At 37.3% G+C, this 24,265-nt stretch overlaps 1 protein-coding gene across 2 annotated transcripts in view; it reads left to right on the top strand.

Annotated features, from left to right (window-relative positions):
- Window positions 1–24,265, top strand: part of PCSK5 (proprotein convertase subtilisin/kexin type 5) — a 265,069-nt gene that overhangs the window by 47,919 nt on the left and 192,885 nt on the right. The gene's annotated exons all lie outside the window — the stretch shown is intronic.

The raw sequence follows: 24,265 nt of genomic DNA, 5'->3' as shown, positions 1-24,265 counted from the left end.
CCTGCAGTGAAACTTCTTTAGTCATTATGTTTTTTAAAATGTCTTCATTTTGCCTAGGAATGAACAAATAAAAAATCCTATACTTAGTTCAAGAAAGTCGGGGGGTAACAAGTTATGCAATTGCCTCTAGCTGACACCTTCCCATTTACATTGTTGTGGACTTGAACCCTTTCCCTGCTGTTTTGTTGTTGTAGTTCTAAGTCCTTGCATCTTGTTTTTTCACTACGTCAACACCGGCAGCAGGACACTCAGAAGGTTTATGACTTGATAGATTTAATTGCTTCAGACAGGGAGGAAATTATGCCTTTCTGGCAACAATATTAAGGATAATTTTCCTGTAAGTAGACATTGTCTTTTCAGACTTTTTGTTAATTCCAAAGCATTAGTTTATTATTTTATGTGAATAAATAAGTTTGTCCTAACACAGCATAACAAATATTTTAAATCATTTTTATATTCATTTCATTCTGACTTGTAGTTCATTGTTGCATGCAAAAAAATTTTTTTAAAAATATAAATAAATAAATAAAATAATAGGGAAAGAAGGGTAACAGCAATTTGCAGCTAACTCTAAACAGTTGCTCTTAATAAATGCAGATAGCCAGAAATCCTCATCTTCAAGTATATTTCACACATGAGCATGTCACCAGCCAACAAGTATAGTGGCTTTGCTTTTCAGTTTCCAGAACTCCAGTATTTTAATAAGAGGCAAAGTAATAACTTCAATTCCAAAACTCCTCCCATTTTTATTAAAGAACTGTACTATTGACTCATCTTTTCCCATGGAAAAGTGCTTCCATCATACTTTTTCTGAACTATTGGAGATTTCAGTGTTTGAGGCAGTATCTATCCTACATTTCTATCCTACAGTAGAAATTCATTTTTTTAATTGCTGCATTGTGTTGATACAGCAGAGGGTTTTTTAAGCAGTTCATTGTCCACCTTGAAAACAGCTTTTATTCAAAATATAATACTTCTCAGAAGTTCTTTGTGAAAGCTGTATAATTTTGTGTAATTGGATCATGGCAGGACTTTTTTCCAGTTGATTTTAATGTGTGTACTTGTTATCTTTTCTAACACATGTGTTTATTCAGTCTACCTATCCTATAAATATGTGCATAAGGTGACAGACAGATTTCAATAAATGGCAGCAGATTGTAACAGTGTCCTCTCAATTTTCTCTTTTTTTTTTTTTTTTATTTTTTTTTTATTTTTTTTTTAGCTTTTTCAATTAAAACTAGAAAATAGCAAAAAAGCAGTGATTTAACCTTAGGTAGCCTGCTGTTATTGTTACAAACTTTCAACTCTGTGTTTGAATAGAAAGAAACAAATTTCAAGAAAATAACAGTAGTGAGCAAAAGCCCACCAGTATGTTTTATAGTAGTTTATGTAATTTCTCCTTCATGTTCCTGGATTTGCAAGTTTTTTAGTGTCAACATAGGTTTTTAATGGAATTGAATTAGCTTGTTTGGTTGGTTGGTTTGTTTCATTTCAAATTAGTAATAGGTGCTTATCGCAGTTGCCTGTAATTTTGTTCAGGAAGGTAGCAGTTTTTAATTAATCAGTTGTGTTGCCTACCAATATTGCTTCATGGCTTCCTCACCGTTGTCAGCCTATCAAGGAAAACCTGCTAGGACAACAAGTGATCTGTACTGCTGGTCATGTACAACTTTCAGAATATTTTAATTTCTGTACCTGAAAAAAAGGTATCCTCATATACAGGCTGTCTGGGGAGACACTGTCCCTGGCTGGTCGCATTTACCTCTGTGAATAACTCTTGTATATTTGCAATATCTTTAGTGGTAGTGGTTTGATGACATTTTGTTAAGAGCTATCAGGAAGTCTTAGTGCTTACATTATTGCAGCAGAGAGACTAGCTAAAAATATGTGAGTGAGTTGACTTCAGCACTGACTTGGGTCATTACCAGATATCCTCATATGACTGCATTTGTGATTGTAACCATAGCTACTTTTGTTAATCCTATTTATCTTTATAAGTTGGGGAAAATAAGGGAATTTCAGGTTAGTTAAAGGTTTCAGTCACTGTTATGTCAGAAAGAGGTTATTAGGTTGCTGGCAGCAGACATGTTATTGAGAAAGTAATAAGGTATTATCATGTACAGGTTTGCATTTTGATTAATAAGTAACTTGGTTGTGGTTAAGATTGATACCTTTGGCCGTTGAACTGGTATAATCTCTAACAGAGCTGTAAATGTAGTTCAGATTTGTTGACACAAGACCTTTTATTCAAAGACTTTGTCAAACAAAATCTGATTAATGTTCTTCTCCCCCATCTTCATCTTCACAAGTACTTTGCCTTGTAATTTTAATAGTCCAGACTAGAAATAATACATTTTTGTTTGTGTGAGATCCATGGCAAGAAGTTACAAAGGTGATTCAGGCCTTCTCTCTGTTTTGGGTCATCACAAAGGTTAAAAGTATCTCTCAAGATCTATTCTGTAAACAAATTGAAAGGTATTTTTTATTGCTCTATTTTTCTCCATTTACTCTAAACACATTCCTAGAAAGAGTAGAGAGATTACAAAAATAGATATTTAACACTTTACAGCTCAGTAGAAGCCAAAGCAGACAGAGTTTCCAGAGCCACTCATCACCTAAACATGTATGTTTGTACTTTTTCATTGCTGGAGGATTATCTATTGAGAAATTACCATTTCCATTGCTTTCTAATACCCATGTAAAGACAATTTTCTTATGTCTTTGCTCACTCAAAGCAATGAAAGCTAGAAAAAAAAAAAAAAAAAGCACCTGCTTGATCATGACCCCTGATTTTTCAGGCATCTGTATTTAAAGGGTAAAATATAATCTTTTTATAGATCAAGTAACACATGAAACTTCACATAAGAGCCACTGTTCAAATACTGTTTGAAAATGACCTACAGGCTTGGGTCCAGCTTGCTTAGGACTGATAGCAAAGAAATAAAATCAAAGGGAAGGAAGCTCCTTAGTTAACATCCCTTTCCAAATATTGAGTCAGGAGAAAGCTAAATCCTGCATGACATCCCCAGACCTCAGCTATCTACATACCATCATGTTCTACTAAATGTCTTCTCTTTCACTGGTGTTGACAAAATAGTCTGTTTGTCAATAACTGGATGGACTATAAACAATCCGTTTGCATAACTGAAAAAGGTCGAAGTCAACCCGAAAATCCTACTGCTATCTGAAACCATTTTACTTAACTTGTAGTAACAGCAAACAATGTCTTTGGAATGACTAAGAGGACTTTGTGCCTAACCAATGTCACCATTCCTGCTAGTTGGTTTAATGAGTTTCCTCATCTTGCTTGCATAGAGAAATGGTCATAAAAAGTGAAGAAGGTGAAGATAAATATATATATTTGGGAAGATATGATTAATAAAACCAATTTTTACTCACTTTTAAAGAAATTTACTAGACTTCAATTACAAGACTGATTGCTGACTCTTTCTGCCTCCTGCTTCAGAAAAGGTTGGTAATGGTCAGTGAAGCTGGAGTTATATGGACATACAAGAAGTGCTCTCTGCAGCTGCAGTCTAGCTCTGCTGTTATGCTGGGCCTCTTTGCATAGTTTTGTAAAATAGAATGTAACGAGAATTTAATTTAGCCATTGTTTATTTTTTAATAAGCCATTGTTAGACTACAAAGACACAGACCATGTCTTTGCAGTTAGTTCAGACAGGAACAAGTATTTTTCAACTGATTGAGTTTAATCCTCTCCAGTACTGTTATCATCCCTTCTATTGTTAGTAATAACTGCTAATCTGACAGGATTCTCCAATTTAGAGAAGAATTTTTCACTTCCTACCAGGTTCTTTCTACTCTGTATGTCCTAGTTACTGCTGGACAGGAATTGAACGTATTATAGGGTGTTTTTGTAGAACTGAGAATTTTTACAGGAAGAGAGGTACAATGTTTTGAAATGTGAGGCTGGAGGGAGCTGCACTGTTCTCTAGAGCACATAAGAATAAATACGATAGTTAAAGTTTACAAGCCAAATGTTTTCTTATGATTGGATGCCACTGAAGAGGAAATGTGTATCCAGAGGTTACTCCTCATATCTGGAGAAATCATGGCACTGTCAGAGAGAACCAGTGCAAACCTAGAAAGCCAATTGCAGTAAATCACTGAGGTAAGATTGTATTCCTCTGAGAAACTACAGCATAAGATAACTGAGCTACCCACAAAAGTAAATAATACAACTTTAAAAATGCTGTTATGCTTAAAGAAGCTAGCTGTGGTCCCTAAAATTCATACTTAGGGATCATAGTGAAAATTTATGTAACAGTGAGCCTTACCTAATAACCTAGGTAATAGCTGACAATCTTACTAGTGCTGTAAACCACAACAAGAAATGGAACATATGAACTTGCCTGCCAGCTTCTCAGATAGAAAATGAGCTAGATAGTCACATTCATAAGGTGCTTGGAATGGAGGAAGAAGCACACCACTTACTATGTATGTAAACACTGTCTTTTCATTGCCATTGCTAAACACATTCCAAACAAATATTAGGTACAATTAAAAATATTATTGACGGAAAACTCCAGTTTTGTTTTATATAAACCTAAGGTCCACAGTGATGTCAGCTCACCATCTTTCTTAAATCTTTTTAAGGTCCATTTTTGCTGTGCATTTCTCCAAACTAAGTCCTTCCTCTTCTGAAAAATCTTTTATTATTTTTTTTCTGAATCTCTTCCCTGTTATCAACTTTTATTTTCTCTTTGCATACATTCCTCATTATTCTTTCTTTCTAAACAAAAAACATGCTTTGTGAGTTGGTGAAACACCAAATGCTGAAAGCAGAGAACCTAATAGTCCTTCACTTGGAACCCAGAAGAAGGACTTTGTAAAACTTGCACTGTACCTCTCTATAGTGTAGTTTTCTCTGAAAGAGGGAATAAAACAGAAATGCACTGTCAGATGCTAATTTGCATGGCCTTTTTTAAAAACAAAAAACAAAACAAAACAAAAGTATTATTTTAAATTGTTATGTTTATTTAAATTAAATTAAAATCCATTAGATATAATGCAATTTAGTTACTGAAAAAGCCTATTTTTCTTATATTAAAAATAAAAATGCTAGTGATAGGAATCTGTAAATACAAAACAAAGATATAACTCCTGAATGTACTGCTTCTCCAAATGGTTATATTCTGACTTAACTCTGTGGGCTTTAGGAAGAGCATTCCCAGTTTCCAAAATTGAACTGAAAGGACAAACAGATGCATAAATTTTACTGTGAATGATAAGTTGGTAAATAAAGAGAAACAGCATATGGTCACATGGCTAGCACTGGAAGAAGTTTTTAAAGGGAACATCAGTGCTGGAACTGGGTGTTGTTAAATGCACTGAGTTGCTGAGTTTAACTTATCTCCCAGTATGTTTCAGTCATGCTTTTATACCTGCACAAAAAAAATTTGGTGCAGACAGATTAAATGTCATTTTTACCATAATTGAGAGCAGTCTATGCATTCCAACGAGCTCTCTAATAGTGGCATCTGGAGCTGGCTGCCTTCAGCTCTGATGCTGAAAGCAAAACCCAGGTAAAGTTGCTACTTTTCACTTTCAACAAGGGCACTGAAGTGAGCATTGCTGTGAGATTTGGTGAAGGAACTGGCAAACCCAGCTTTGTTGCTTCAGGAAGCTCTTCTAGTGTGCCACATCAACAGATTGTAGCAGTCCTACTATATTTGTGAGCCACCAGGTGACTTACTCTAGCATCCACAGGAAGGGACAGACAGTTCTGCTCTGGTGCTATGTAGCACCAGACTCTAGAAGGCAGCCAGAATAGGGCTACTAAACCTTTACCACCAGTGAGTAGTGTGAATCATAAGGTCCTGCAGCTCTGAAATAACTTGTGGGAGAAAAGTTAGACAAGCTAGTTGCTTTCTCTACGCTGCTGCTGCTGTCTGTGAGGAGTTGGCTTGTCTTGTGTCTCCCTCGCAACTCCAAGTGCAAGTGGTAGAGCTGAGGATTTTATGATCCTGGCCTGGCCCTTAATGAGGTCAGCTAAGGCAAGTGGGATTGTGGAAGGAGACAGAGGGGGACAAAAGAGGGAGTGACAAGAGCCTGATGGAGTGGGCTGGAGGGAGGTGGAGTAGAAAGGAGAGGTCACACTGTCCAAGTGCAAGTCCAGGCACAGAGGAAACAGAATCTGGAATCTGGGACAGATTTTCACCTGCCACATGGTAACACCACAACAAATGAATACATATCATCCACCTTTACTACCTCCTAGCAATTTATTTCAGACCCACCTATGCAAGGCATTAGCAGCTAAGGTAAAACCTCACTCTCTTCTTACTGTTTTCCAAACGATTATTCTCACTTTCTTTCTGTCTGTGCAGTTGATGCCAATCATTGTTCTTTATTAGGTGGCATGAAATCTTTCTAAGTTTTGTGCATATTTTGTATCTTGATTGGGTTTTTGCATGTGCTTTTTGTATTTTTTTTTATTACACAAGAACATCAAGCCCTTCGTTTTTCAGAATGTTAAGAAGACAATCATCCATGACATAGCTTCAGTGAAAGTGATAGTAGAAAGAATCAAACTTCCTGTCAAAATATTACCTTGCAAATCTGTGTATGAAAACATACCTCTTGTTCTCTGTGGACAGGCTAAAACTAATAGTGTGAGGTCATGTAATACACAGTTTCACCTAAATTCATTTCCTCTTGGAAAACAGCAGCATACTTTGGGTAGTCAGAAAGCAGAAGAAATGATTTTATCCTTATCTACTGAAGAAAATATATTTTATTAATGCAACTACTTTAGCAAGATTGACAAATATCTAATGACAGGAAGAACAGATAGGCTACTTGATCTGTTCTTTTGGGACATGCAGTTGTGACTTCAAGGTAAGCAACCTTGTAAATGGCCAGGAAACATGAAATGAAAGTCAGCACTGTTCAGGGATTGTGCCAGTATTTTCGCTGAACCAAGAAGCAGAAATACAGAATACAGAAATAATTTCCATACGTGTTTTGGAAGAGCTTTTCCCAGGTGTCAAAGGTTTGGTAATAAATCATATAGCAATAGCACACATTTCTCTGCCTATTTACTACAGTGATTTTATTTTCAGAGGGATAGTATCCACTTTTATTTTATCTTTCAAGAATTTATTTAAAATATTTTTTTTTTTCTGAGTAGCAACCAAGCCACATTAAGAAACTGCAGGTACTTTTCTGTGTAATCCTCTTCTGTGAAATACCATTTCTGTAGAATGCTACATTTTTCTCAACTGCTTTTTACAGGGTTCTTTCTACAACTAATGAGGAAATGGTAGTATCACAAAATCTGTGCTAAACTTCTAATGAGACATAATATCTCTCTTTAGCTGTAGTTCAAAATAAAACAGCTAACAATAAATGACATGTAAGATTAAGTGGACAGAAATTTGCTAACATTAACAACTGCAAAACGTGTTATATTGGGGTGCAATTTGGTATGCTTAAGGTTTTGTCTCTTAGCTCTTCAACAGAAAAAAAATATTCCTGTAAATTTGTAGACACATATTTATCTCAAAGCACATTTATTTATTTATTTATTTATTTATTTATTTATTTATTTATTTATTTCAAAGGTGAAGGAATTTGTCTGTTACTTTCCAAGAACTACTTAGTTATCCATCCACTTTTAATTTTTGTTTGTTTTTGTTTTGTTTTTGTTTTTTGATCAAAATCAAGTAATCAATAACAAACCAGAAGGAGCACAACAATTTATTTTGTTGTTCCATAAAAAATGGAAGAGGGAATTTCATTAACTGTATAAAATGCTGTCTTGCCTCAAACAATTTATGTATTTTGGCTATCATGAGCTTACTAAAAAAGCAGGTACTTCAGGAAAAGTATGGATAAATATGATGTATATTTAATATGTTATAGCTTTTTACACATAAAGAATGCTATACAAACATCAGGAACTCCAGAGTGACCAGAATTGCACAGCCAGGGTGTACAAATCAATGCAGAAGCTTGCCTGCCTGTCTTGTTATCCAATTGTTACAGAACAAACTGTTGTGATGTGCTCAGTTCACTCTCATCAGAAACAAAGTTGTAACCTATAAAAGTTGTATACATTTCTAATACAAATAGTAGCTATATTACTGTCCAGGAACAGGAAATTAGTATTTTGCTTCTATATAACAATTCCCTAACCATTCTGTACCCAAGCAAGTATCTATGTAGCATATCTCTCCTTTACTAAGAAAAGATAGGAGAACTACTGTTCAGCTTTCAACAATATTAGGTCTCAAACCATTCATGAAATACCATTATTCCTCTTTTGTAATGAAAACTAATGCCATTTGACTCAGGATACCATCAGAAACTGTGCCCTAACCTCTCTTTCCATGTATCACACAAGCAAACGTTTTGACTAAGGTTACAAATATGCAGAGGACCTTAATTCTTGCTGACTCTAAGGCTCCCTTTCCAACCACATTTAAAAATAAAAATAAAAAATAAGCAAATACAGAGAGAAACACTCTCTTCAAGAGTGTGTTCTACATCACTTCAGGGGATGCAGGACATCCTTGGCATTGTCTGCAGGTGCTTCTTATGTCAAAAAATCTGTGGCGTGTTACAGCTGTTGTTCAAGCTCTGTGAAAAGGATTTTCATCTAGCTGAAGAAGAAACAAGTAGCATAGGAGAGTAACTCTAATGGCACCATTTTGGAGAGAAGTCCAGCACAATGCAGTCCAGCAAATGGGAAAGGTCCTTAGTGTATTTTAAATATGGATTTGGTGAAAGCTAACCTAAACTAAGTGATCATTTTGAACTCAGACATTGCATACAGGTGAGTGTGTCAGCACAAATTCCCAGTTCTCCTCAAAGAGGTAGGACTTTTTGGAAAATAAGCTGATTCTGAGGCTAGGAGCAACTTGGACAATATTTGTCCTTGGTCTTTTGCTATGGAGGTTATAAATTGTGTGAAAACTTAAAGACTGTCTGTTTCAAAATATTTCTAGCAAACGGCTGAAATTCATGGTAGCCAGAGGGAGGAAATGCGCGAAAGGGAAGAACCTTATGCAGCCCCAGGGGATACAAGTGTGAATCTTTTACGGTGTTGATACCACTTTTGTCTTAACCTTTCTATTCCATTAGAACTCACTAACTCGTGACTAACATTTTGATGTGAATTTCCAACAGAACAAGGAAATTATTTCCAGTTTTGAAAGCAATTCAAAATTACATTAAATCCAAATATTATAAGCACAGAAGCCTAAGTAGAGTAAAATATAAATATACATAAGAGACTACATCTTAAATATACAGTGTGGTTTTCTTCTGTGTGTCTTTAGGACAAGACAGTTTATTAATGAACAGTAAACTACTGCTTGGAAGATAAATTTTTGTTTTTATGAATATCAAATCATGGCAAAAGAATATGTTGGGGAACCAGAGAACTCATTTAGAGAAAAATACAATTTTAAGCAAAGAAAAAACGTTCCTGAGGTTATGAAGAGGTTGAATGGCTTCTCTTTTGTTCAACTTCCATGTACCTCTCCACATTTAATGTTGAATCAGGAGACTTTTTTCCTTATAAGTCTCTGGTCTGTCCACAAGTAGGTTGCAAAGGAAGCTTTCAGACACAATGTTTCAATGAACAGCCCCATATCATGGGCTTTATATGATACCAGCTGCTGCAACACTGAAATCTATCTATCCTTGATTAACTAAGGCCCTATCTACATGAATTGGGATGTAGATAGAGGAATTAATACAGCCTACTTAACAAGTCTTACAGCCTTTACAATTGCAAAGGAATCATTCTGCACACAGAAAATGTGATTCTGGAAGAACGCCCCAAATTCTTGTAGCCCACTCACTTCCTTCCTCAGAAAACTTCCTCAGTGACCTGAAGATGAAATTTTTCTAGACACCGAAGACAGCCTTAAGGTTTAATTTCTCATGAAGAATCATAGAATCATAGAATGGCTTGGGTTTGAAAGGACCTAAAAAATCATCCAATGCCAACCAACCCCCTTGCCATTGGCAGGGATAACACCCACTAAATCAGGCTGACCAAGGCCCCATCCAACCTGGCCTTACACACTTTCAGGGATGAGGCATCCACAGCTTCACTGGGTAACCTGTTCCAGTTCCTCACTACCCTTACAGTGAGGATCATAATGTCTAATCTAAATCTAATCTCTCTTAGTTTAAGACCAGTCCTTCTTGTCCTGTCATTATCTACTGAGTAGAGTCCCCGTCCATCCTTTTTATGAGATCCCTTTCAGTATTAAAAGTGAAGTTGCCCCAGAGCATTCTCTTCTCCAGGCTGAAGAGCCCCATCTCTCTCAGTCTTTCCTTATAAGAGGGGTGCTCCAACCCTCTGATGATCATTACATCCTAATATCTACAGTCTCTTTGCCCCAGCTTCTCAACCATGCCCCCATACCTTGCTTCATCTCTTATGAACAAACCCAGGAGAAGTAGTGTAGCAGACAGCAAAGAAATCAAAGAAAAGGGAGTGGGACTTCTTTGTTGATGGTATTGAGAAGTTAGATTCCTTCAACTTCCTTGATGATCACAACATTCTTGATTTTGATTTCATGTTTCATGTTAGGTGTATTTGCTATCCTGGTATGGTTTTCCTTCTTTTAAAGCAGTCTCATGTAGTTTCTATCTGCTCTCATTCTAGACTGGTGATAAAATACTACTTATATATATATATATATATATATATATATATATATATATATATATATATATATATATATTGTGAAAGTGAAAGAATTGTTTTGTTTTATGTGTCTGTCCTTTGAAAATATTTGCCCAAACATAGCATAACATTGACCTTCCCTTTGGTTAAAAGGGAAGTTGCACTGTACTGAACAAGTGAGAAAAAACAAAAATCTAAATGGTTTCTGTCTTTTACCCCTGCTCACATTGGACTTGCAGCCTGTTTTCACTATGTCTGCCTGCTTGTTCTTTAATATTCATAAGCTTGAAGTATTGACCACACTGTATGAAACAGCTGATCTTGTTTGGGACTTAAGACATAGCCCAAGATCATGTTATACGTTGTGTAAGGTGTTGCCACCAAAACATCTTGAACACTACTTCAGTAGATATTTTCAATGAATGAATCTGCAAGAGTAGCCAAAACCACTTTGTAAGCTTGTTTTGTTACTTCGCCAAGCCCTAGAAAAGCCTTAGATTGTCTCAACATTTGCAAGTCTCACACACACACTTAAGATTTATCCCACAATCTAAAAGGAAAAATAAACCTGAGGCTGAGCCATTCATCTTCTTTTGCTGCTTAACGTGTAGAAGTTTTATGTGAGTGTGATGGTGAATGAAACAAGTTGTGACCCATATTGCTTCCATAGAGGCACTGAGCAGTGAAGATCTTAAGGAAGTGACACTGTGTAGAAAGGATGAGAACAATTTACATGTCTGTATATATGTTTTGATTAAAATAAATAAATAAATAAATAAATAAATAAAATCTAAGTCATCACCATTTTTGTTTCTAGACAGTTGTGAACAGGGGTGCTACATGATTTGATTGAAATGAGAAAGTTCATATTAAAGTAAGCATGGAATGACAGCCTTGAGCATGTTTCTCCCCACTTTCTCTTTCCATAGAAGCACTATGAACGCAGTCATGCTGCATCAAGTTGTTCATTTGCCTTGAAAGATCTTGTCTTTATTATAGATAACACAACAATCACATACACTGGCATTTTTCTGTTTTAAAATGGTCTGTATCCAGGCAGAGAGGTGCTTTTGGATTAACATTTATCCAGAAGTAATAAAAAATGTTTTTTTAAAAATTTGTTTCCTCATAATCTAAAGGCCAAATGGGCTAAAAAAGCAAAACATCACCTCATTTGAATGTGTCATATAAATTATCTTTTAAAATTATTGCTTTACATATTTAATGAAATACTGAAGATCATTTTATTCATAGTAATTAATGTTTCTGAGAGTATTTAGAATTGTTCAGGATATGCATATATTTAAAGCAGCATCTAATTTTAGACAACAAAACTCCATCTCCAAGTATTTGAGGGCAGTTAAATGGCAGAAAAAGGTTCTTTTCTCCTAAACCCTAATTCCTACTGAGGTTTCTGTGAAGTTCCTGACACATTGTTGCTCTAGTCTCATAGCAGCCAGCATCGGGATCTGAACTACTTTGGTTAATTCATTTCACAGATAGAGCAGAGGATTGTCAAGATCATTTAGTTTGACCAACAGTTGCTGCAACTGGTAATCTACAATCACAAGCTCAGAATTTTTGAGCTGTGGTAGGCTTTCAGTGATACATACATATATTAGATTAAAGATTGCACTTGTACAAGAGTCACACTAGTAAGAGCATTGTGTTAATGATTAACTATTAAAATAACTTACACTTCGTAGTTGGATATTTCTCTTGTTCTGTACTTGTTAGGCTGTCCTCCAAAATAGCTTATAGGAGCATCCCCCTTCAAAAATGTCTTCCATGTTGAGTTACTTGCATGCTGCAATCAAGTCATGTCTTTACCCTCTCTTAGATAAGATAAAAACATTGAGCATGTTAAGAATCGTTGTAAACTGTTTTTCCTGTACTTGGTTCAGAAAACAAGCAGCAAGGACTAATTGCTCATTTTATAAGAGCATCCTTTTTGAAACATTACTACTGGACACATGCACATGTCATTCCAGGAACAGCCTCTGTCAGTTACTGTCATTTAAAAAAATACATTGACCCACTTTTCTTGCTATCCCACTGCTTAACCATCAAAGGATAATACATGGTTTCATAGAACATCTTCTTGAAGTTACAGTCTACCTCACTCCTTATATTCTTTTCACTATTACTCTGCTTCCAGACACTTTCTCTCTTTTCATTACTTGCACTCTTGGTCCTCCATGCTTAACTGCATGATTTCATATATATAAAATTATATTACAAACACATGGTTTAAATAAGTTCAGCTTCACAAATAATCCAAATTACACTGGCTATATGACCATCATCACTTCTCACTCCACATCTGTGTCATCAGATCTGAAAGCATACTGTAGAAGTATGTAACTTCATCTTTCCTATACTACATGGTAGTATACATGGTAGCCTCTTAAAATTTAAGACTTAATAATTGCACATGGTCGCTAATGCTTTCTTAAACAAAATGGGTTTAACTATAACTGTGTGCAAAGAAGTGCAACAAAGCTGGTGAAGGATCTAGAGAACAAGTCTTAGAAGGAGCAGCTGAGGGAGCTGGAGTCATTTAGCCTGGAGAAAAGTAGGCTCAGGGGAGCCTTATTGTGCTTCACAATTGCCTTAAAGGAGGTTGCAGCAAGGTGGGGATTGGGCTCTTCTCCTGAGCACCAAGTGATGAGATGAAGGGAAATTTTCAAGTTGTGCCGGGGAGGTTTAGGTTGGATATTAGGAGAAATTCCTTTATTGAAAGAGTTGTGAGGCATTGGAACGGGCTGCCATTGAAATGGTCGGGTCACGATCCCTGGAGGTCTTCAAGAAATGTGTAGGTGTAGAACTTAGTAGCATAATTTATTGTTGGACTTGACAGGACTAGGTTAAAAGTTGGACTAGAGGATCTTAGAGGTCTTTTCCAGCCTGAATGATTCTGTATCTGTAAAGCCATCATATGGCTTCAAAGTACAAACTGACATGTCAAGCCCTCTGCTAACTTCCTTATGAGTGGCTATGTTATTAAAAGCTTACAGATTAATGCTACGTCTCTCATGGATCCAAAGAACTCATTACACTTCTAAGTAAATAAAAATATTCTTGTAGCTGCCTCATGCATTTACATGACAGAACATAATAGCTGAAAAAAATAATTAGTTTTTAGGAGGTACGTTATATTTCCCTGAGAATTCCCCCATTTAGTTGAAAGACTTCATGAAGCTTTGTGAATTGTGTTGGGCAAACATTCATGTCAAAATAGTATTTGACAATACTATTGGAAAATAAGATATATTTACAACAGAGATAAGAAAATTGGGAAAGCGGAGATTCAGAAAGCCAAAAGACAGGAATTACAGAAGAGACTGATAGAGTAGAAATGACAAGGGAGAATGCAAACTAAAGAGAAGGGGAGCCATGAAGAGTGTTTTGTAGTTGAAATACGAGGAAAAGTGATGGATGCAGAATTGTCAACAATCACAACATTAACAACTCTTACCTTTAGTTATATCTGTTTGCGTATTGTTCTCACTTGCAGTGCTCTTACCATAGTTTTCCTTATTGTTTTCTGTGTGTGTGCCATCTGCCCATCTGCAAATTTCCTGTTTGTTTGTTTGTTTTGCTTTGCATTTTTGTTTTGTTTTGTTTTGTTTGAGGTACCTGCAAATGGTAAGGCAGTTATCATTGACAGGTACTGCATTTCAAAGCTGAGACATGGCCTACACACAGACTCTGTAAACCTGACAGTAATGGATGAGATTTTCTTCCCATTTCCAGTTAGACCAATAACATTTTCTAGTCCTTGATGTACATAAAAGGTGCTTATACTGAGCTTGTATGTTCTCCTAGTATCAGTTTAAAATTAACTTCTCAGTTCAATTTGCATCATTCCACATACTCAATTACTTTATCTGCAGCTGGGGGAACTTCCTTCATAGTAGTGCTGCAGTAAACACAATCTATCTGTCTTTAGTGATAAAGATGAGTGTTTAGTTTAGCAGCAGCTCCCAAAGACCCTTAAAATCTTTTTTACTAGAAAGCTCTGTAGACATTGGTCTATGCCTAGTTCTCCATAAAATCAACGCATGCTAATTGCACTTCTCCAGAACCTTTTTGCAATATTTATATTTTCTGATACAGCTTGAATTCTGACACTCTACTGAGATTTCTTTTAAGACCCATTCCAATTTCACAGCATTTTTACATTCTTTGTCTACTTTGCACAGTATTTCATTTACAGCTGTCATATGTTTCTGGACTAACATTCAGCATTTCAGAAGGACTTTAACATTTAATCAGTTGAGTCAAATTTTCTGAGACAGTAGAAAGAGTAACTTTCTGGTACTTTTTTGCCTTATCTAAAACTTTCATTTCTTGAATACTTTTTCCCGTGTCTCACTAGATTTCTCAGGGTTACTTTTCTCATTTCTGCCAGATGATCTCATCTGCAAAATATAACTAGCCACTCCCTCTAGTGGTTTGGCCTTATCTTCCCAGGTTTCTCATACACTATGTAGTGGGCCTTGCATTCATCAACCATAGCATGTTCAAATGGTGAAAAGCCCATTGGTGCCTACGGTACTTACTTCCCTATAGGCAAACTAAAATAGCAGCCATTCATCTTAGTCTGATCCTGCACTGTTAATGAATTTTCACAGCATGCATTTCAGAGTTAGATTAAATATTTCTATAAGGCTGTCTAAGGAGGGTATAGAGTGATTTTTATACTTCTGTCTCAAGAGAATGGTTTCATGAGCTTAAAGTTTGTCCTCTGGCAAGTTATAATCTCCTCTGACATACCAACCCAAGCAAATAATGGGACCAAGGGTACAATAACCTGATGGCTCTTTATGACTCTAAGGGAAAAAGACTTCTAGGTATCGAGTAGCATAGATGTTTATTGCAGAAGTAAAGGCACTGTGAAACAATTCCAGCCCTAACTCCATATGTCCACAGGAAAACGTGGAAAAACTCCCACTCTGTTCCTAATAATGGAATATGGGACTGTCACCATATTCTGAGCTTCATGTTCCCCATTTTTGCTACCCTCTTTTGTCCCTTGAGGAAAAAGTAGGGACGTGTGTCTTTCCTTCAGACTCCTGAATGAGTCCTGTTGTCTCACATCCCTCCCTCTCATTGTCCCTCTCACCCTCCTTCTCCCTCAGGACATCCCACCACCATTAACACCAGATGTCACCAAGCTATTGCCTCATGGATCAAAGGGATCTGACCACAATGTAAAATAGAGAAGAAAAAAAAAAAAAAACCAACAAAAAAACAACAAAAAAAAAAACACTGCAGTAATGCAAAAGTCCTTAAAAATTTGGGTATGAGTGTTCAGAGCTTTCTTCATCTGTTTTCTCACAAGTCCTCTCATCCATACAAGTTCAGAACGTTCTTAGAAAAACAAGTTTTCTAAGCCCTCCTAAATCAGCTCTCCTTACTCCAGTATTTGCATAACAGCATATCCTTCTTAAACATCGTTCTTATCCTTGTGAAATAAAAAGAGGAAGGGCAATGAAGTGGATTTGTATAAGCCCTGGTCTCCTCCCACTCTCATCAGTCTTATCAGGAAGGTTAATGATTAATTGGAGCCATCTGCTCAGAGAGTTCCCTCTGTATGGTGAGTTAGATTCTGTCACATATGTTCACACAGTCTGAATAAAATGATCCCCTCTCCCATGCTTCTTAACAACTTGGTAGAGGGGTAGTAGGGTAGTAGTCTTTCTCCTCAAAATGGCTTAAAAAGGAAGTTGCAAAGAAAGTGTCTTTTATAGCTTAGAGAGAATCCCTAGAAAGTTACGGAAACTATTTTAAAGCAAGACTTACCATCTGTCTGTTTAATTGTTATCTTAGAAATTACCAAAACATCGAGTCTAGCTTGAAAGAGAGAGATAAAAAAAAGGTTGGTCTTTTAGGTGACTGCAAACTGTCTTCAGGTTAATTTTTACTGATACAATTTAACTGAAAGATTAGGAACTCTGAATTTTTTGTCAAAAGATGTAAACCGATCACTGAAAGCAGATGATAATAAAACCAGAAATATCTTACTAAGCTAGCTAGAAGCATCTTAAGTGTCCAATATTAATTTTTTTTTACGTTCTTTCATGTTGCAATGCTCCTGTTTTACCATTTGTCAAATCCTCTCAATACACATGCCAAATAAACAGCACATACAAGCAATATGGCTATTTTTATAATTCTGATGCCCTTTAGGCTTTTTCTAGCCCATTCTGTACTCAGAAATCTGGAAATTAGGTGGATTTTAGACTGGCTACTGTACTTAAGAACAAGAAAACTCAGACAATCAATATTTAATCTGTATGCTGGCACTCTGATTTATGTCACTGTTTAAATATCACATATCTGCAGTGATAACCACAATCTACAGCTTTGTTTGAGACCTTTCAGGCTGGAAAGAAAGTTAGGGAGTTAAGGAGATTAGTATTACAAGCCTCTAGCATTCAAAACTCACAAGTCATGCCAGAATATAGTCTTGAATTTGCATATAAAATCAAGAGCTTAGATTTTTTTATTTTATTTTTTTTGCTTTTGTGATCTGAAACTGTAGTGATCTGAAACATTTTCAAAATCTTTTATGACCAAGAGAAGTAAAAAAGACTTTTAAACGCGTGAGCACTCAAGCAGTCATATAGTCACATGGACTCCATGAACTGATACATTTAAAAAAAAAAAAAGCATCTTGGGACTTTCTGTAAAACTGCCCTATTTCTCTTTCTTTTTTGGGGACTTAGAGGAGGTCAAATAAAAATATGAAGCAATGAAGCAAAGGCCACAAAAAATGGCAGAATGGAAAGAATTGTCTCTCTGAGGAATTATTCATCCTTCGTGAATACTGGATCCCCAGGGTTGATGCTGCACAGCTGGGGCCAGGGAGCAGCTGCTATTTTCATATATTCTCTCTAACTAATAAAAGAATTATTTTTGTTCTTAAACAGGATTTTAGGCAGGTGAAAATCACAGAATCACAGAACTGTAGGGGTTGGAAGGGATCTCGAAAGATCATCGGGTCCAACTCCCCTGCCAAAGCAGGTTCCTCAGAGCAGGCTGCCCAGGTAGGCATCCAGACAGGCCTTGAATATCTCCAGAGAAGGAGACTCCACTACCTCCCTAGGCAGCCTGTTCCAATGCTCCGTCACCCTCACCGTGAAGGTCTTTCGCATGTCAGTGTGGAACTTCCTGTGTTCTAACTTGCAGCCATTGCCCCTTGTCCTATCCCCACAAACCACTGAGAAGAGGTTGGCTACATCCTTCTGTCCCCCACCCCTCAGATATTTATATACACTGAGGAGATCCCCTCTCAGTCTTCTTTTCTCCAGACTGAACAGACCCAGGTCTCTCAGCCTTTCCTCATAAGGAAGATGCTCCAGGCCCCGTATCATCTTTGTGGCCCTCCACTAGACTCTTTCCAGGAGATCCCTCTCTTTCTTGTACTGAGGAGCCCAGAATGGACACAGTACTCCAGGTGAGGCCTGACCAGGGCAGAGTAGAGGGGCAGGATCACCTCCCTTGACCTGCTGGCCACGCTTCTTTTAATGCATGCCAGGATCCCATTAGCCCTCTTGGCCACAAGGGCATGGTGCTGGCTCATGGTCAACCTGTCATCCACCAGGACCCCCAGGTCCTTCTCCTCTCCAGCAGGTCATCCCCCAGCCTGTACTGATACTTCGGGTTGTTCCTTCCCAGGTGCAGGACTCTACACTTGCTCTTATTAAATCTTATTTGGTTTCTTCCTGCCCATCTGTCCTGTTACCAGGACACCCCCCTCATTCAGCAAGGGACCCACATTATCCCTAGTCTTCCTCTTGCTGTTTATATACTTGAAAAAATCCTTCTTACTATCCTTTATCTCTTTTGCAAGCCGCATCTCTAGGTGGGCTTTAGCCTTCCTCATCATGTCCCTGCAGGCCCTGACAACACGTCTATACTCCTCCCAAGAGGACAGGCCCTTTCTCCACGTTTCATAGACCATCCTCTTCCTTTTGATCTTATTGATGAACTCCTTGCTCATCCATGCAGGTTTCCTGCCCCCCTTCCCCGATTTCCTATTCCTTGGGATGCACTGAACCTGAGCATGAAAGAAGTGCTGCTTAAACGTAGCCCAGCTCTCACAAGCACCCTTGCCTTCTAGCAACCTATCCCATGAGATACTCCCAAGCAGGTCCCAGAAGAGGTTGAAGTTCGCTCTTCGGAAGTCCAGGGTAGCAATCCTGCTTTTAGCCTTACTTCCTTTGCCTAGTTCCATCTGGAACTTCACCACCTCATGGTCACTGCATCCCAAGCTGCCCCCAACCTTCACATCCCTAACAAGGCCATCCCTGTTGGTAAGAACGAGGTCCAGGAGCACCCCATGCCTCATCAGCTACTCCACCACCTGTGTCAGACTGCTTGTGCCTGGCTGAGTTGCTTACCCAGCAGATGTCTGGGTAATGGAAGTCCCCCATGACGACTAGCACTTGTGATTGAGAGGCTACTAGCAGCTGCTCATAGAAGGCCTCATTGACTTCCTCCTCCTGATCTGGAGACCTGTAGTAGACCCCTACCACCATGTCTCCCATACCAGCCCACCCCTTAATTCTTACCCACAAGCTCTACACTTGCCCTTCACCCTACCCCAGCTGGAGCTGGGTACACTCCAATTGCTCCCTCACATAAAGGGCAACCCCACCCCCTTACTTCCCCACCCTGTCTTTCCTAAAGAGGATGTAGCCTTCCATGACTGTGTTCCAGTCATGCGAGCTGTCCCACCACGTCTCAGTGATCGCAATGAGATCATGGCACCATGACCGAACACAGATCTCGAGCTCATCCTGTTTATTTCCCATGCTCCGTGCATTGGTGTACAGGCACTTTAGGGAAGCAGCAGATGCAGTTACCCCTGGGGGGATGCAAGAAGAAGATACTGGACGGGGGATCGGGAACGCTACCTTCTCTGAGGAGCCCTCAGACAATCCTATGGGAGAGCTCAGAAGTTTTTCCCTGTCTTCAACAGTGACAGCAGTGAGAACTTCCCCCAGCCCTTCTCTGTCACCTTTAGCTCCCCTCTCTTCCCCCATCAAACCTAGTTTAAAGCCCTGGTAATCAGCCCAGAGAGCTTGCTCCCCAACACACTTGCACCCCACTTGCTCAGTTGGTGTCTGTCTGTAGCCCACATACCCGGTCTCTCAAAGGACGGCCCAAGATCAAAATACCCAAATCCCTGGTCCAGACACCACCCCCTCAGCCAGTCATTTACCTGTCCTGTTTTGTTCCTTTAACTTAACTTAAAATGCACATTAACTTTTGGTTCACTTTCTAGCCTTTTGTTGATAAGTAAGCTGTTTGTATAGTAGTAGCAGCATCAGTAGTAGCAGCAGCACCATTAGTAGTAACAGTCATCATACAGGCATCTTGAGAGAACACTGCTACATATAGAGATGTATTTCTATGCATGCTTATTTTCTTCCTCCATTACTTAGCAGTAGCCACAAGCTATGGAAATTATTTCTCTCTTCCTTCATCTATCCTTTGCTGCTTCCCCAGGAGATTATTCATCAGGTACCTATATTTTTTCCAACGTTTCCCAGGCAGAACTCTGTCTATACGTTGATATAGATCTTACAACATGTTAGTACATCTTCAAGGTGTACCAGTTGCACCAGGTCAATAGCATGCCAGTCATATGGACAATTTGTACTTTCAAAGTAAAGCAGACACATCCTGGCTGCTTTAATTCACATTTTCCTTTTTCACTTTCTTTTCTTTCTGTGTTTTTATGTGGCTGTGCTGTTTGGTGGAGGATATGGTGGGCCTTTTGCATTTTTGTGAATACCCCTTTTCACATTTGTTTAGTGGAGGTAGCAGAACACACTCAATAACCATGATGCAGTTTTAGCTACATCTCTCGTTGCCTTGAAGGAGTCTCTGTAGTTCCCTCCACTTGGGAAAGAAATAGGACTAGAGGCAGGCATCCTAATGGAGCAACAAGACATGCCCCGTGTGGAACAAAGAGGCAATGTTAGAAGCACACTATTCCTGTGCCTCTGCAGGTTCTAGGACTTGCAACAGGGAGAGAAATTCTGCCATCTGCATAGCTAGAAAAGGGGAAAGTTTTCCACTCCTAAAAAGTCATCAGCCTGGCAGCCTATGGAACATGGACATGCAGTGCTTTCCTAAATTAATTCATGTTTGAGGCAGCACATGGGTTACAGAAGAAACCAGTGTTGACTGGTTTCCCATGTTGCCCATGATGGAAAAGTAATGGAATTGTCTTGAATACAAATTTTATGCATTATGAAATACTCTATTTTTGGAAAGAATAGCAATGTAAACACAAAGAATAATAGTTACGAGTTCCATATTTTTCACTGCAAAAAACATAAAAACAGCCTTGTATGTTATTCTTGTCTGACTGTAGTCATCAGACACTCCAAGGAATACAAGAAGCCCTTTTATACTGATTTCCTGTTCTCCTTCATTGCTTAAACAGGCGTAAAATAATGTATGCCTGTAATTATTCTTATGGGCCTCCAATTGTATTTTTATTTGTTAATCTAAAGAATCAATAAAGATGAATGACATTCATCTCTGAAGTAAATTAACTAAACTTTCTCAAGTTGCAGAAGCAATAAATTGTTTTTAAATATTTAACATGGTGCACTCTTGGAATATGTCTATTTATACTGACACAGATTTAAAAAAAAAAAAAAAGAATGTAAAAAGTAGCAATTCAGTAAACACATGGCTCCAGAAGTCAGACACAATTCAATGAAAAAAAAAATCCTGTGTTTGAGATGAATCAGACCTTATATTATCTGTCTACTCCTGATCGATCTTCAAATATTGTGTGCAGCTGTAAAAAGAAGTTATTTAAAGGTGAAACAAAGAAGAAAATAATTTCCTATACAGTTAGAAATTGCTTTGTATCATGCAATAAATATCACATTATATTTAAGAAAAAAAAAATATGCAAGTATACATTCTGCTTATAAAAATCCTTTCACCTTTTGTATGTTGTGATGAAAGAATAAAAAATGTGAGAAATACTTCTAAAAAGAAACAGTATTTTAATAGTCATCTTAGAAAATGTGGCTTTCAACTGCTTATTCTAGAGAAACCAAAAAGTAATTTCAGTAAATCACTTCAGTTCTTCAGGATATAATGCTCTTCAAAGCATGTTGTCATGATTTCTGTAACATTACGAGAGCCATTTTAATAAGTATCCTGCCTTTCCATGTCTCCTGATTACCTCTCTGCTTATTTCTTTCATTCCCTTTAAAATTGGATCACATCAAAAGCATAAAGAAAACAGATTATTTCTTTCTCTCTCTCTCTCTCTCTCTCTCTCTCTCCCTCTTTTTTTTTTTTTCAGGAAACGAGAACAATTGACAAGTTTTAACTTAGAACACTGCACCTCAATAAGCTGAACATAGCATCAGGATGTCTCCTCTACTCCTCTACTAAAGTTAAAAGCTGATAATTTATGTTCATCCTACTATATTAATAATCAAATATGAATATATACATATATATAGTCAAAAAAAGTCCTGACAACTCAAAAACTATAGGAAATCAAAATAATGTACCTTATGAAGACTTACAGAGAACACAATAGATCTTTTCTGAAAGACATGATGTCACAGAATTAGATATTTCTATTTCTACACTGTTTTTATAGGCAAGGCAAAAGAGGGAGCAGAATTTCATAGTAACTGTTCTTTTAATTTGATTTCAAGTTCTGGAATTCCAAGAGGTTTTGGCCATTAATATGATTCTTAATTTTCCATTTTCCATTTTGCTATTGATCCCTAAATACATACACCAAGCCCACCAAAATTAGTGCAGCACACAGGAAATGTTAAAATAATGATACAATGACTACAGGCTAGTTTTTAGACAGAATTTCACAAAATAGTTAAGAGAATCCAAGCACACGTCTAACATTGAAAACATTGAAAATGATTGGAGTCTAATACATCAAAACAGAAAACTTTCTAATGTTTTGTCTGCTTGTTAATTGCAGAGGCAGGCTTTCAAATTGTCTGTCCAAAGATGCCTAAGTGATTATTTTGTCTTTTTACACTCATAGTAATTGAATTTCAAGTATGAGAAATGTTCCGTATCTGACATTTTCTTTGCTAGAGGTCCCTCCCTTCCTATGCGTCCTTCAACTGCCTTTCACCCTTGCAGACTGATTCTATTAAATACCAACAGTAGTATCATTAACATTTTCCAATTAAACAGTCTAAAGAAAAACACCATCCTTTGAGAGGCTTTTAAAAATCTCAGTCAAATTACTGTATGTAAGTGGGTGAGAGGTTGTTTATTCATTTTGATGGTATCCTCCAGGCAATAGATGAAACCAATGTATGTTGAAATGATGCTAGTTCACTGCAGTTGTCTAGTCATGGTACCAATGCAGGAAATTTCTGAATTACTTTATCTGCTGGGAGGAGCGGGAAATTCCATAGACAAATTTATTCCATAATTCTGTATTTCAAGTGTGGTTTATACTATTCCCTTCAAAATTAGATAACAACAGTTCAAAGATTAAAAGGTCTAATAGAAACCTTGCAAACCCACAGCTTTTATACATTAATATGACAAGGTTTGTTTTTAATTCTGAAAAGAGAGAACAGGAAAAAAAAATGAAAATGAGCTAGAAAATTCAATAAATGCCCACTGATATAAAATCCAATCTCCGTGAATCACATAATTTTTATTATCATGACTGTTATTTTATTCTTTTTTATTTGACTAACACTATCAATTGAAACAGTGCTTCCAAATTCTTTAAAAACAGCTCTCTGTTAAGCAGCTGACAATGTAAGTTGGGTAGGTGTAAAGAAGCAGCACATGGTTAAAAAAAAAAAAAAAATAGAATGGAACTCAATAGTGGAAAATTCCTTACAATAAATGTTTTTGAAGGAAAGAGTACTTTAAAGTGACAGGAAAGAGTGCAAGTGAAACCAAGTAATAGCATGTTAGAGGGTATTCCATGTGAAACGGTGTATCTCTACAATATTACATAGCATTGGAAGAGTAATTGCTCTCTAAAATGTGAAGTGTTCCTGATAAAAGTCAAATCTTCTGACTGCTTTGAGAGAAATGTGCACAGTCAGATTAATCTTCATACAGAGATAAGGCATAATTGGGGAAGCCGAAATCAGATGTTGAATCAAACAAAACTAAAAATTAATTGGCAAAAGATAGTATTGGCAGAGAAGAATAGAGCTAGGAACAAGGAGAGAAAAGCATAGATAAAATAGTAGTAAAAGCAGAAAGAACAGTGAGGAACAGAGCTGGAAAAAAAATGTTATTATTAATAACACTTGAGGATAAGTAACATATATTAACAGTAAGAACTGAACACCTCATCTGCTATTGAACTACTCCCAGTTGGATGGATCTCCGCTGCCTTTGTATTCTCTGTCTGTATGTCACGTATGCTGTGATCTAAAGTTTTATGTGGGCACACACATTTATGCCTGCTTTACTCCTGGAATTTCTTTTATGCAGAAAGATTTTGTTTAGACTAGCTTTCTGCCCAGTCTTGGAGCAGAGCAAGGTAATTTGAATATCAATTTCGTCTGGTACATCTCTTGCACGCTAACAGAG

This window comes from Anas platyrhynchos, chromosome Z, assembly GCF_047663525.1.
Source record: "Anas platyrhynchos isolate ZD024472 breed Pekin duck chromosome Z, IASCAAS_PekinDuck_T2T, whole genome shotgun sequence".
In the NCBI taxonomy this organism is placed as follows: Eukaryota; Metazoa; Chordata; class Aves; order Anseriformes; family Anatidae; genus Anas; species Anas platyrhynchos.
The sequence above is the reverse complement of the archived record's forward strand: the minus strand, read 5'-3'. Positions and strand labels throughout refer to the sequence as shown.